Here is a 13,606-nt window from a genome sequence, read left to right as displayed (position 1 = left end):
CAACACGTTAAATCTAACATTCTAATCATGGCTCGTGAGACTTCCATTTCTTCTTACATTTCTCTCTCTCTCTCTCTCTCTCTTTCTCTCTCTCTCTCTCTCGTTTTGGATTGGAAAAGCACTGCCATCTACAGAGTGTTCGGTTTCCATTCCCTTCTCCCAAACCTCCCCCAGCCCTGCTCCACCAAATTCTGTCTCACAAGTAAAATAGATAAGTGTTTTCAACTATTTCACTCCTCTTGCCTAACACTGTGCTTGATACATAATAGGGATTCTATGTCAGTCTGTGGAATTAAGTAAAACTGAATAATAATTATTAGATATTTGATTAATTACATTACACAATATATTTCCTACACCATGCATTTTGCTTTTTTTTTTTTAGATAATTTATTATACATACATGTACGATATCACTTTGATTTTCAATAATTGTGTACAGTGTTTGATGGTTAGATCGGGATAGTTATCTTATTTATTGTTGCAATATGCAATCATTGTGTCCATTAATCAATTCCTCATTAGCCCCCCTCCATCTCTCTCTCCCCTCCCCTTTCTACCTCTAGTAAGGATAGCTCTTTTCTGTCTTTTTACAAGTTCAACGTAGTACTGTGATTGTTGTTTCTTTCTTCCTCTTTGTCTCTATTGTTTATTGTTTATTCATTCTGTCAGATCAAATCACCCATTTTCCAATTCTATGTTCTAATCCAAGCAAGAACGTCAATGGCCCTGTAAGAGAAGAGACAGGAAGATGCCGATTAAATAAAGTTCCAGGCCTGGGGCTAGCTACTCTGTAGACAAATCTGATTACCAGGTTGTGTGGTTATTGAATTCCACTGAGTCCCAGGCATTTTTAAAAGTGAGTTTGTCAGATGAAAGTCCGTGCAAAGCCTAGGCCAAAAGGAAACCTGATGAATATCTATACAGTGCTCCTTGTCTTAGTAAATCCTTTGCTTTTTTCAGTGGCCAGAAGTTTCCGTGAGAAAGCGATGGTGGAGGCGGCCATCAGGAAACTGCAAGTAATTTTCCAGAAGGAAAGACACACGCGGGAGCATCTGCTGTGCTTGGTCCAGCATTTTCCAGTAATGGAAGCGTGGGTCTTTGCTGAAATGACTCCTTTTATCTCTACTTATAGAAAAGGGAAACGCCTCATAATGATCAACTGGACACTTTGATAAAACAAATGACACCCAAAGAAGCAAGGACGTAAGAAACTAAAACAGAACAGGCTTCTATCACAAACTTCACTGGTGTTCCACCCAGATCCCCTCAGGACCCTCGTACTGTTTTTGTACTGATGACCCAGCAAAAAAGACAGGAAATTAATAGCAAAAAAATAACAAACGAATTAAAAACAAAAACAAAAACAAAAATAGTAAAGCATCACTCTGTTAAATAACTTGTGATTCAAAGAGAGAATTAAAATAGACATCACACATTATAAATGAGTTGACTACAAGAAAAGCACAACATTAAAAATCTATGTACTTTACATATCTAAAAGAACTCCATGATCTTAAAGTTTTTTCATTATTAAACTAGAAAGACAGAATAAATGAAGTAAGCATCAAGCTCAAAAAGTTAAATGACAGAAAACAAAACAAATTGAGAATAAATAAAGGTAAAACCATAACGTATTGCAAATTAGAAAACAACAAAACTTATTTTTAGAAATTGAAAAAAGAAGCAGAATTGATGGAAGAAACCAGTGACAATCGTTATAGCAGCAAAAAGAGGAGATAGAACTAAAAAGTAACCAAAAGCAGATCTTTAAAGGAGATTTTTAAATTAGGAGAATTTTGTGTATAACAAAGTGTTATGAATTTGAAAATCTCTTTCATTTTAATGAAAATGTAAATTGCCAAAACTGGCATATGAAGAAAAGCAAAGTCTAAAAGAATCAATAACTTTGAAAACACTTAAAACTCAGTCACTGAAACTGGTCCCATTAAATGGCACTAGCGCAAAATATTTAAAAAGTAAACCTCTAAAGATTCCTATGCTGTTTAACATTTTTAGAGCATAGAAAGAGATGGAAAAACTTCTCAATTACTTTCATAGCTTAGTGTTGACAGCAAAATATTATAAAGATACTCAAAAATAAAACTATGATCCTAATACATTTAAAAACATGTGTGTGTGTATAAACAAAGTACATATGAGCAAACCAGACCCTGTATTTCAAGATTAAAAAACAGGGCTTCTCTGTAAGGTTACTCAGGGCAGAATGGAAGCCACGTAGTGAGCAATTTTAGCAAATGGAACTGGTAGGATATTTTTAGTTATGCAAAAGTAATTCAACATTAGAAAATCAAAGTAATTTAATACTTTAACAAGACAAAGAAGGAAAAACCGTGCAATAATTTTTATAGAGAGCAAGCAGGCATTTTATAAAATTAATACCCATTCCTAATTAGGACAAAACAATTTTTCAAATTGGAGTTAGAAGGATACCTCTAAATGTCATCTACTTGGGAACCATAGGTGAGAGGACCTTAGGCAATGAAGATCTCCAACAAGCACAAGGTACTATCCAAGGGGTTGAACAGTAAACATTTTCCAGACCAAGAAACATTATTCCTCGTTTCTGAAGAATAAACAGGTTTATGCTGGGGGAGGGAAGAAGATTTAATCTGAAATAAAGTTTGGAGTTTCACTTACCACCTTGGACTTCAAATTCTAATTTCTGGATTGAGATTGTTTAGAACTTAAATTGACCAAAGAATGAGCAGTAAAAAATCATGCGTCTGCTGGAGTTTTCATCCAAGGGCAGAAGAAAATTACCTCCTCTTGAGACATTTAAAGGAATTGTGGCTTTTATTATGTCATCAGTTGTGCTTAGGTAATTTTATCAGTTACATTTATTTTCAATTCCATATGAACATTTGTATCAGCTTGTCCAATAACTTTTTCATTTTTAAATACTGTTGGGGTTCCAAGTAAAACTATATTTAATTTATAAATTGATCACTGGTGCAATTACATTTTTATAATATTAGGTTTTTCTTTCTATTCAAGTATTCTGTTTATATCTTTCTGCAGTTTTCTAATCAAGAAGTCTATTTTTACTAGGATTTTCCCTAGATATTTTTAATTCATTTTTGTAGCAATAGAAAATACATGTTTTTCCCTTATAGTTTCCAAGTAATAGTTACTATTTACTATAATTTACTGAGATCTTATGTTAGTCTTGATTTTGGCCATCTAACAAAATTTTGTATTCTTATATATTAATTTTGTCATTTAAATAATTAAATGATCTGCAAATATCATTTTTTCTTTTCTAACATGCATGCCTCTTATTCTTTGGTTTTATGAATTTCATTGAGTGAATTATGTAACTATGTAGATTCACTTTATCAGAGAGAGGATAGTTCCTTCTATTAGCTTATTAGTGTGTGGGTGGGTGTGCACGTGTGTGTGCTTAATCAGGAATATCTTCTGATCCACTGTTAAGATTATCCCATGACTCTTGTCCTTCTATGTGCTAAATAGTGAATTTCATTAATTGTTTTCCTGATGGAAACCATTATTATATGGCAAGGGCAGGAAAGGAGAAAGCTTAGATATTCATAATGCATTACTCTCTTAATTCACTGCAACATTCAATTTTGTAAGTGTGCTTCTTCTGAGTTCTGCATAAATGTTTGTGAGATTGGCCAGGATTTGAGAGTGTCTGTGTAGATGTGTGTGTATACGGGTTAACCTAGTTCAAGTTTTGGTATCAGGATATCATTAAATTCACTGCAAAGTGTCCATCTTTTTCTGTGCTCCACAACAGTTACTATTAACACAGGAATTATCTCATTTAAATAAACAAACTGAATAGGAGTTTAAGGGCCAGATGCTGACTACCTTTTTTCCATTTCTCCCATGTTAGTAAATAGGTGTGCTACCTGTTATTGATTCAATGCTGCTAAATTACATGTTACTAGAAAAATAATCCATTTTTTTCTGGTTTTTCAACTTTTATAAAAAAAAAACATTTAGTTCTTTATTATTTTTATTTCATTTTTTCTAGTGTCTATTTTTTGGATTGATTTTCTATTTTATTCATTTTTTTAAAAAAAATCACTTTAGACCTTCCCACGGTCTGAACCTGAGTCTGGCCTCTCGCTTTCCTCCCCAGACAGCATGAGCTTTTCCACCTGCTCCACCACCTTCTCCACCAGCTACCTGCCCCTGGGCTCCGTCCAGGGGTCCAGCCACCGGGCCCGGCCGGCCAGCAGCATGGCCAGCGTCTATGCAGGCGCTGGGGGCTCGGGCTCCCGCATCTCCGTGTCCTGCTCCACCAACTTCTGGGGAGGCTGGGGGTCTGAGAGCTTGGCCGGAGGGATGGCTGGGGGCCTGGCGGGAATAGGGAACATCCAGGGTGAGAAGGAGACCATGCAAGACCTGAACGACCGCCTGGCCTCCTATCTGGACAGAGCAAAGAGCCTGGAGAATGAAAATTGGAAGCTGGATAGCAAAATTAGGTAACACCTGGAGAAGAAGGGACCCAGGTCAGAAACTGGGGGAATTACTTCAAGACCATCGAGGACCTGAGAGTTCAGATCTTTGCAAATTCCATGGACAATTCCCACATTGTTCTGCAGATTGACAATGCCCGTCTTGCTGCTGATGACTCTAAATTCAAGTACGAGATAGAGCTGGCCATGCGCCAGTCTGTGGAAAGCGACATCCATGGGCTCCGCCAGGTCACTGATGACACCAATGTCACCCGGTTGCAGCTAGAGACAGAGATTAAGGGTCTCAAGGAGGGGCTGCTCTTCATGAAAAAGAACCATGAAGAGGAAGTAAAAGGCCTACAAGCCCCGATTTTCAACTCTGGATTGGTCATGGAAGTAGATGCCCCCCAATCTCAAGACCTCAGCAAGATCTTGGCAGACATCCGGGCCCGGTATGACCAACTGGCTCAGAAGAACCAAGAGGAACTAGACAAGTACTGGCCCACACTGACTGAGGAGCATACCATAGTGATCACCTCGCAGTCTGCTGAGACTGGAGATGCTGAGATGAGGCTTAAGGAGCTGAGACATACGATCCAGTCCTTGGAGATCGACCTGGACTCATTGAGAAATCTGAAGGCCAGTTCGGAGACCAGTCTGAGGGAGCAGAGACCCGCTATGCCGTGCAGTTAGAGCAGCTCAATGGGCTCCTGCTGCACTTGGAGTGAGAGCTGGCATAGACCCAGGCAGAGGGACAGCTCCAGGCCCAGGAGTACGAAGCCCTACTGAACAGCAAGGTCAAGCTGGAGGCTGAGATCGCCACCTACCACCGCCTGCTGGAAGATGGGGAGGACTTCAGTCCCACTGACGCCCTCAACAGCAGCAACTCGATGCAAACCATCCAAAAGACACCACCCACAGGATGGTGGATGGCAAAGTGGTGTCTGAGACCAGTGACACCAAAGTTCTGAGGCATTGAGGCAACAGAAGCAGGGTACCAATAAAAGTTTCAGAGGTCAAAAAAAAAAATCACTTTCTTTTTTTTCCTTTTAAAAACTCTTTTTTTTTTTTTTTTGCTTTTACCTGTCATAATATTCTTTTTTCTTTGGTTTATTTTGATTTTTTTTTACTACCTTTTTATATTATATGCTTACTTCTTTCATTCTCAGTCTTTCTTTTTTCTCATGTGAAAGTAAGACTACCTATGCATATGCCAACATTCTATAGCTTTTAATATGTAGTACACTCATTGTAATTTATTTCTAAATAGACATTTTTATTTTTCCTGTAATGCAAAATTTAAAATCTTTAATGTAGTTTTATTGAAGGCAGGCTAGCATACAGAAAAGTGTACAGAAGCATAAGAACTGTGTCTTATAAAATTTTTAAATTTGAAGGCAATACATTTTTAGTCTAACTTGTCCTTTTGATGTATTTTCAAATTTTATTACATTATAGCCAGAAAATAAGATCTATATGATGTTTATATTTTTTATATCTTATTAAGATTTTCTTTGATGTAATATACTGTCAATTTTTAAAAATGTTTGTTTTTGAGATAATATTTCTTTTTTGGTACAAACTTTCATAGAAAATATATGTAAATATGTATAATACAAATATATGCATGATATAACAAATACATGTCCCTCGTATTATGTATCAGGTCACGTTTAATTATCCTCAGTTGTTCCAAACTTTGCTCATGTCAGAGCACAGCTCACATAAAAATGCATTTGGATGGCAACCCTGAGAAAATGAACAAAGGTGCTTGAAGCCTGAGCTAACTGGTTCTAGGCTGTGACCGCTTCAGATCCCACCAGGCCACCTCCTGGCCATGTGGATCAATATCTGAGCACTGCAGTGGCCCATCTGCCACCCACCGCTGTGGGAAGGGTTGGGAAGCTCAGCTCTCAATCCTCTTTTATCGTTTGCTCAATCTGCTGATTTCAGGAAAAAAAATGTGTATTAAAATGTCCTTTGTAACTGTAGATTTGCCTGTTTTCCTTATATAGGTCAGGTTCTTTTCTGACATATTTTGAAGAAAAATTGTTACAAGTCTGAAAATCCATGGTCAGTATCTTGTTAAAGATTGTAATTTTTATGAACATTTAATTTCTCAGTTGTCTTGCTCAGAAAACTTCGCTTAAAATTCTCTCTTTCCTAAAATTAATTTTGCTATTTTGTCTTTTGAACTAGAGAAATGTGCATGGTGTAAACAAAAGAGTTGTTTTAAATTTTGTCTTTTCTGTTTTATTTAGGTGTGCCACTTGTAGACTGTCCAGAGCTGTTACCCAATGTAAGGATCTTTTTTCCCCCCATATTGATCACAATTATGTCTGTTGGATTTATTTTTATATTTCTTATTTAATAACCTCTCCTAGTGTTTCTTTTTATTTCCCTGTCCTGTTTTTGCTTTGATCGATTGTGTTTTCTTTGTTCATTTTGTTCCTCTACTATTTTAATGTTTGTAGGTCCTACTTAAATTTTGCTGGTGAAACTCTTTCTTCAACGCACTACATATTAATTTCTTGAGACAGTCAATATTTATGCCCTTCATTTCAACAAGATAAAAACCTTAGTAAAGTTTCACTTCCTTTCTCTGTCTAATCCTAATTGCTTTCCATGTTAAGATCCAAATTGGTGCTAAAATATTTTTAAATTATACAATAATCACTTCAGTCATAAGTTTTACAGCTTTACTGTTTGCTGTGGTATGGTTTTGTTTGTTACAGGTTTGCTTTGATTTTTTTCTTTTTTTCTTTTTTTTTGGCAAGGCTAATTTTTTTTAACCTGTATCTTCCTCTTTCTTGAATTTATTATTTATCTTGCTAGAATCTACACCCATTCAAATCTATTGGAAGTTTCTCTGAGTTGTAAATTTTATAAGTCCTTGCATTGCCAAGAACATCATTACTTTGTCTTTTCATTTGAGTGTTGGTTTGGGTCACTTCTAGGGTTCTGGTTTCAAAATAATTTTATCTCATAACTCTGACAGAAACTTGTTCCACTGTTTAGAGCATCCAACATAGCCAAGGGGAACTTAGGTGCTAATCTAATCTTCAAATCTCTATAGGTACCCTGATTACTTTTTTTATTTTTTATTTTTTAATATTTAAATCATATTTTATTCCTTTATTTTTTTTTCTTTTCTTCTTCTTTTTTTCTGACCAGTAAGGGGATCGCAACCCCTGGCTTGGTGTCATCTGCACCACGCTCAGCCAGTGAGCACACCGGCCATCCCTAAATAGGATCCGAACCTGCAGCCTCGGTGCTACCAGTGCCACACTCTCCCGAGTGAGCCACGGGGCTGGCCCTTTATTCCTTTATTTTAACATTTGCTTTTATGTATTTTTTTCAATGCAGGCATATACTGCAAAATGATTCACTTAGGTAAATGGCATAGCTCTTCAATCTCTACAAACTTTGAAGAATTTCTCCCTTCTCTTTCATTCTGAGCTTTTACCAGCACATGTCTGGATGTTAATATTTATTTATTTATTGAAATTAATCCCAAGTAGCACTTTTGGGGTTGCTAGGTTTGAAGACTCTGTCCCTTCCTCAGCTTCTGGAGAGTAAAATGTGAACTGTCTCTTCTAAAGAGATGGACATTCTTGCTATCGATCACCTGGAGAGAGGGCAAGTTCTTGAATAGGAAATTGAGACTAGAAGGTGTGGTAGGCAGAACGAACCCCCCAAAACATTTCATCCTAATTCCTAGAACCTGTGAATAAAGGCATCATTGCCATTATTATGTTATGTTTTATAATACAGTTAACTTTAAGATGGGGTAATTATCTTGATAGACCTGGCCCAATCTCATGAGCCATTAACAGCACAGTGCTTTCTCTGCTGGAGGCAGAAGGTGAAATCAGAGATATTAGAAGCACAGAAGGACTCAATGTGTCATTGCTGCTTTGAAGACAGAGGGGACCACATGTGAAGGAATGTGAGATCCTCGAGGAGCTGAATGCAGTCCAGGCTGACAGTGAACAAGAAAACAGGGTCCTCAGATCTGCAACCACGAAGAACTAGATTTTGCCTTCAACCTGAAGGACCTTGAATGTGGATATTCCCAAAGCTTTCTGATAAAAACCCAGCCAGTCGATACCTTAATTTTAACATTGTGAGATCCTGAGCAGAGAACTCAAGCCAACCCACTCAGACTTCTGACTTACAGAACTCTGAGATAATGAACAGGTGTTGTCTAAGCTGTTATGTTTGTGGCAATTGTGATGCAGCAATAAAAATCTACAGAAGGCAAGCCTTCGTTAATTGGGAAATGAATTCTCACCTCTTATTCTTGGACTTTGAGGAAGAGAAACATTTGGATAAAAAAGCAAAGTAAATGGCGACAGTATGATAAATGGGAAATCTTAGAACACTAAAGTGAACATTTTGTAAATAATGCCAAGGTCCATGCAGCCCTTTCTACCAAGAAACTGAAACTCCATTGTCAATTTTAGAGAGAGTTATCAATGTCCATATATTAACGCAAACTAGGTAGAAGCCACAGCCTCAACGTATAGGTGATAAAGGACTGGAGTTTCTGTCTCTGACCTGGTGTATGGTGTGCAGGGCCAGCCCTGAATTTTTGTGTTCACTGATTCTTCATCTTCCCTCGACTGTGGTTCTTTGGGAGAGCAAGGCAAGTGGTAATTAATCCCTTTGGAAATCTGATACAAATTATGTTCTACATCCTCAGGACAATGAACATATATAAAATTTTTGGCATTCAATATTATGGACATCTTTTCTTCCCAATGGGCCAACTGATCCCAAATTAGCTGTTTCATATGTATATCATCTCATTTAAAATCTTCAGTAGCCCACAGGTAGATATTCCTTTCCTTGTTTAAAATGAGAAAATCATGCCTCATAAAAATGAAGTGACTTGCTCAGAGTTACACAGATAGTTACAGTGAAGCCAGGATTAAAAACAAGACCTCTTGTTCCGATCTTTTGGGCATTGGTTCATCTATATCTAACGCTTCAAAGGCTGGGACAGCTCTCTTATGAGCCCTAGACCCCCAAAATGGCAACTAACCTTGCCTGGGTTCTGCTAGCTCCTTCACAGGGATCTGCATCGAGTCCTGTGCAGCTTGAACTTCAGTGGCTGACTCCCACTGCCTAGTTAGCACCAACATGGAAGCCTATGGGAATTATCCCAAGCCCGGAAATGGCCCTGAAGCCCCAAATATTTCATCCATCTGTCTATTCTGCTCTTGCCCTCACAGAACCAGCCCCTCCATCTAGACTTCTTCCTCTGATTTTAAACCTAGATCCGAACTCCATCTCTTCCTGAGGTGGGAGGAGAGGGCATTTGGAGATACATGCTTGTTCTTTTCTAACTGTCACAATAGTTGAGGAGTGCTCAGTTATTCCGGTCCACATTCTACTTTTAGGAAGTTATCTCCACGTCCCTGAGGCAGTATCTCAGGGAGGACAGAGGTCTTCTCTGTATCTCCAGAACTTAGCAAATAGTCTGACAAAGAGGAGTTGCTCAGTGAATATGACTGAGTAAATAAATTAGTGAGTAAATTAAATTCTAGAACTAATGAGGGATGACTCAATAAAAGAGCAACTGAATGAGAAGAAAAAATACATTACATGTCACTAGGTGATACATTCCACATCATAAATGGCCTGCAAGCATTAAATACCTTCTTTTCTGACACTGAAGCAGAGCTCTCAATGCATTTTAAGATGCCTTAAACAGTCCCCTCTACTTACATTCATAAGTTCTCTGCTTGCTAACAGCTGTGCCCTGCACATGTGGCACCATGCCCCTCATTCCAGGCTGGTGGCTGGTCCTGACTATGAAGCTCTCTCAGTACATATGATGTCTAGACCAACAGGGACAGTGACCAGGAGGGCTGGTCAGCCAGTGCCCCTGGCTGTCACTGGGTGCATGAGGAAAGGGGCCAGCATAGCCCCTGACCCAGCTGTCCATTGGCTATCCCATTGATCTAGATTCCTATGCCCAGAATATTAATTATAAAAACTTGAAACATCCTATTTTAAGTGACAGAAGAGTTATTTTGATAACTGTTGTTCTGCATGAAAACGGTTTTTCTAATACAAGGGTTTCATTAGAGGAGAGACCTCAGGAGGTCGTGTACATTGACCTATGGCTCTCTAATTCCTTGCTGGTTAAATGAGGAAGTTAAAAGCCAACCTCTTTCAAACAGGAAGTAAGAAATTTTGTGTTAGGGATTTAGAAGCCCATGTGTGCTGGACTCATGCATTCATTAACCGCAGACACAGCATTTACTGCACATCCGTAACGTGCCAAGCAGTAGGGATTCTGAGGAAGGCCAGCACTGTCATTTTCAAAGCGTTCCTGGTCTGATGCTGGAGACCAGCTCACAAAATCTGTAAGGAGCGTGGTCAAGGCAAGAGTGGGGCTGACTGTATGGAGCCGACATCCTTCCCTCAGCCTCCTGGAGGCCGGAAGTTGGAGGAGGAGATAAAGGAGATTCCCAGGAGAGAGGAATGTGGACTCTGGACTTTAATAGACGGGTAGCAGTGAACCAGACCAAGACAGGAGAAGCTCCAGAAAGAGGAACCAGCTTGTGCTTTAGAAATACAAAAAGCTGTCATTATTATTGTTCCTAACACCTTTCTTACAATCGCCAATTTATGAATAGCACTTGACTGATGATTAATTATGCACCACTTTGTGTCATATTGTATCATCACTGAACGCTATTTCTTTATTGCGTTGCTGTTAAAGTATTACTTGTTTATATGTTGCTTTCTCAAAGGTCTGTTTTTTTTTTCTTTTCTCTGCATCCTAACCAGAACTTATGCAGAAACCAACGTCAACCCCTTCCCCCCAATCTGCTCCCTCCTTGACTATCCCTTCTATATCCCTTCAGTCACTCAGACTCAAAGCCATGTGTATTACTTCATTTCTGTTGCTTATAACAGAATACCTGAAACTAGGTAACTTATACAGAAATAAAATTGATTTCTTACAGTTTGGGAGGCTGGGAAGTCTACGGTCCAAGGGGCACATCTAGTGAGGTCCTTGTGCTTGGTGGTGACTCTCCATAGCAATGAGGGTGTCATATGGCAAGAATGGGCTGAGCAAGAGAGAATGGCTGAGCTTCCATATCGGTGTTAACTATTTACTAAGTTTCTCATTCGCTTTTCTTATACAGCCATCATAACCACACCCATGAACACCCATTACACCATCAACCTATTATTCTGTAAATGGATCAGTCCATTCATGAGGGCACAGTCCTCACCATCTAATCACCTCTTAAGAGCCCCACCTTTCAGTTACCATAATAGGGTTTCCCACCCTCTTAACTCTGTTACAATGAAGATTAAGTTTTCAATGCATGCACTCCTGGGGGACACATTTAACCCACAGCACCATAGACTCATCTTTAGTGTTTCCCGTCCCTCTCCTTCTTCCCTTCTTTTCTCCCTATCCTCTCAAAGGCACCGTTATGAAGGCACATTGATTATGCCTCTGCAAAGTCTCTTTCCCAACCCCGACCCCAGTGACATCTCCTCTCTTTCTGTCCCAGCCCTGGGCCCAGGCCTGAATCTCTCAGAGGGGTGTGAGGAACCTCAGTTATTGCCACAGGCTCTGCCCTGGCCTTCTGGCTTCCATCCTTGTTCTCTCACTGTCCCCACACGCAGGCCAGATGACTTTACTCCCCTGTCTATGCATTTCCAGAGTTACCCCAACCCTTTCCACCCAACCAGATGGACGTAACGTCTCTCTTGCATTTTACAGAGATGCGGTGTGACTTGAGAAGCTGGTCAGTAAAGTGCCAGACACAGGGAAATGGAAAAAGTGTTGCTTTGGATATTACTAGCATGCTAGCATTTGGCCTTTCCAAGTACTAGACCTTTAACATGCTCCAGGGATTTCTGTAATGAGTGGTGTGTGTGTGTGTGTGTGTGTGTGTGTGTGTGTGTGTGTGTGTGTGTGTGTGTGTGTGTGTGTGTAAAAGAGAGAGACAGAGACAAAGAGAGGAAAGACAATAGCCCTTCAAACAAGACTATGGTCTTCAGAGAAATGTTCTAAATGTGTTTTTCTTTCACAGTGGCATATTGGGAAACAAATTTGGATAACTGTATTCATAGATTTCTCCCAAAGTGCAGAGGAAAGCATTTTTTCCTACCCCGAAGATTTACTGTAGTCAGAGGGAAGAAGCCTATAACATGGACGGAGGAGAAGAAAAGCCCAACCCAGTTAAACTTTTCCAGGCAGCTCTCTGGTCCAAGAGGCTGATTGTTTCACATTTGGGGACCATTGTGGTAGGAAAAAAATAAACCTCAGAAGAAGCTGGGGGAGAGCAACTGGATAGGACCTTGAAGAGGAAGGTAGAGTTCATGGGTCTGTGCCCGTGAGAGCCTGGGGAGGCTGATTCTGCAAAAAGGAGTGACCATTGTCCATTTGAGGGGATCGGGGGCATTGCTGAAACCAAAGTTTTGGACAGTCCATCATTAGCCACTGCAACATGGAGGTCACCAGAGTTCCCGGCAGCCAGGTAGACCATGGACATGGTTCTGATACCACAGGGCACGATGGGGTGCCATTCTGAGGACCAGAATAATGCCAGGGCCTCTGCCCTCCCAAGGCCAGGAAGCCACGTCCGTTCTCCCTCCCATACACTCAGGCTTTGTCTTGGGCAGAGGGGCTAGTGAGGAAGGCTCCCCACCGACAGAGCAGCTTCGTCCACTGAGAGATCAAATACTGCCTCAAGAGGTTATTTAGGTTTTCAGATCAGAGGAAGCTTTTTACCAGATCGAAATTTAGGTTTTATTGGTTTTTGTTCTGCTTCACGTGGTGTGTGTATACCTGTGTGTGTGTTTGACACGTATGTGAATGTGTTCTGTTGCATTCTGGCTAACCAATATGTAGAAATTTGGGAGAAGGCCATTTAGTTATAAACAAATTTTAACATTTTCTCTGAAAATCCAAGTTGTTGAGAGAGTTGACTTTGTGACTTCTTCCCACAGTAGCTTTTCAATAAATTCAGCGAGTAGAAAGATAAATAGGAAGAAGAGAAAACTGGGATATAATCTCAAGAAATTACTTAACCTGACACTTAGCTGACTTTACAATCAGTCCCAACCTACCTTCCAATATTATTTCTCATTTATTCCTTTAATCTACCCAATCCCTTTCT

At 39.5% G+C, this 13,606-nt stretch overlaps 1 pseudogene; it reads left to right on the top strand.

Moving 5' to 3' along the window:
- Window positions 1-4,113: 4,113 nt before the first annotated feature.
- LOC134362395 (keratin, type I cytoskeletal 18-like) lies at window positions 4,114-5,427 on the top strand (annotated as a pseudogene).
- Window positions 5,428-13,606: the final 8,179 nt, after the last annotated feature.

Source organism: Cynocephalus volans, chromosome 14, assembly GCF_027409185.1.
Source record: "Cynocephalus volans isolate mCynVol1 chromosome 14, mCynVol1.pri, whole genome shotgun sequence".
NCBI classification, from domain to species: Eukaryota; Metazoa; Chordata; class Mammalia; order Dermoptera; family Cynocephalidae; genus Cynocephalus; species Cynocephalus volans.
The sequence above is the reverse complement of the archived record's forward strand: the minus strand, read 5'-3'. Positions and strand labels throughout refer to the sequence as shown.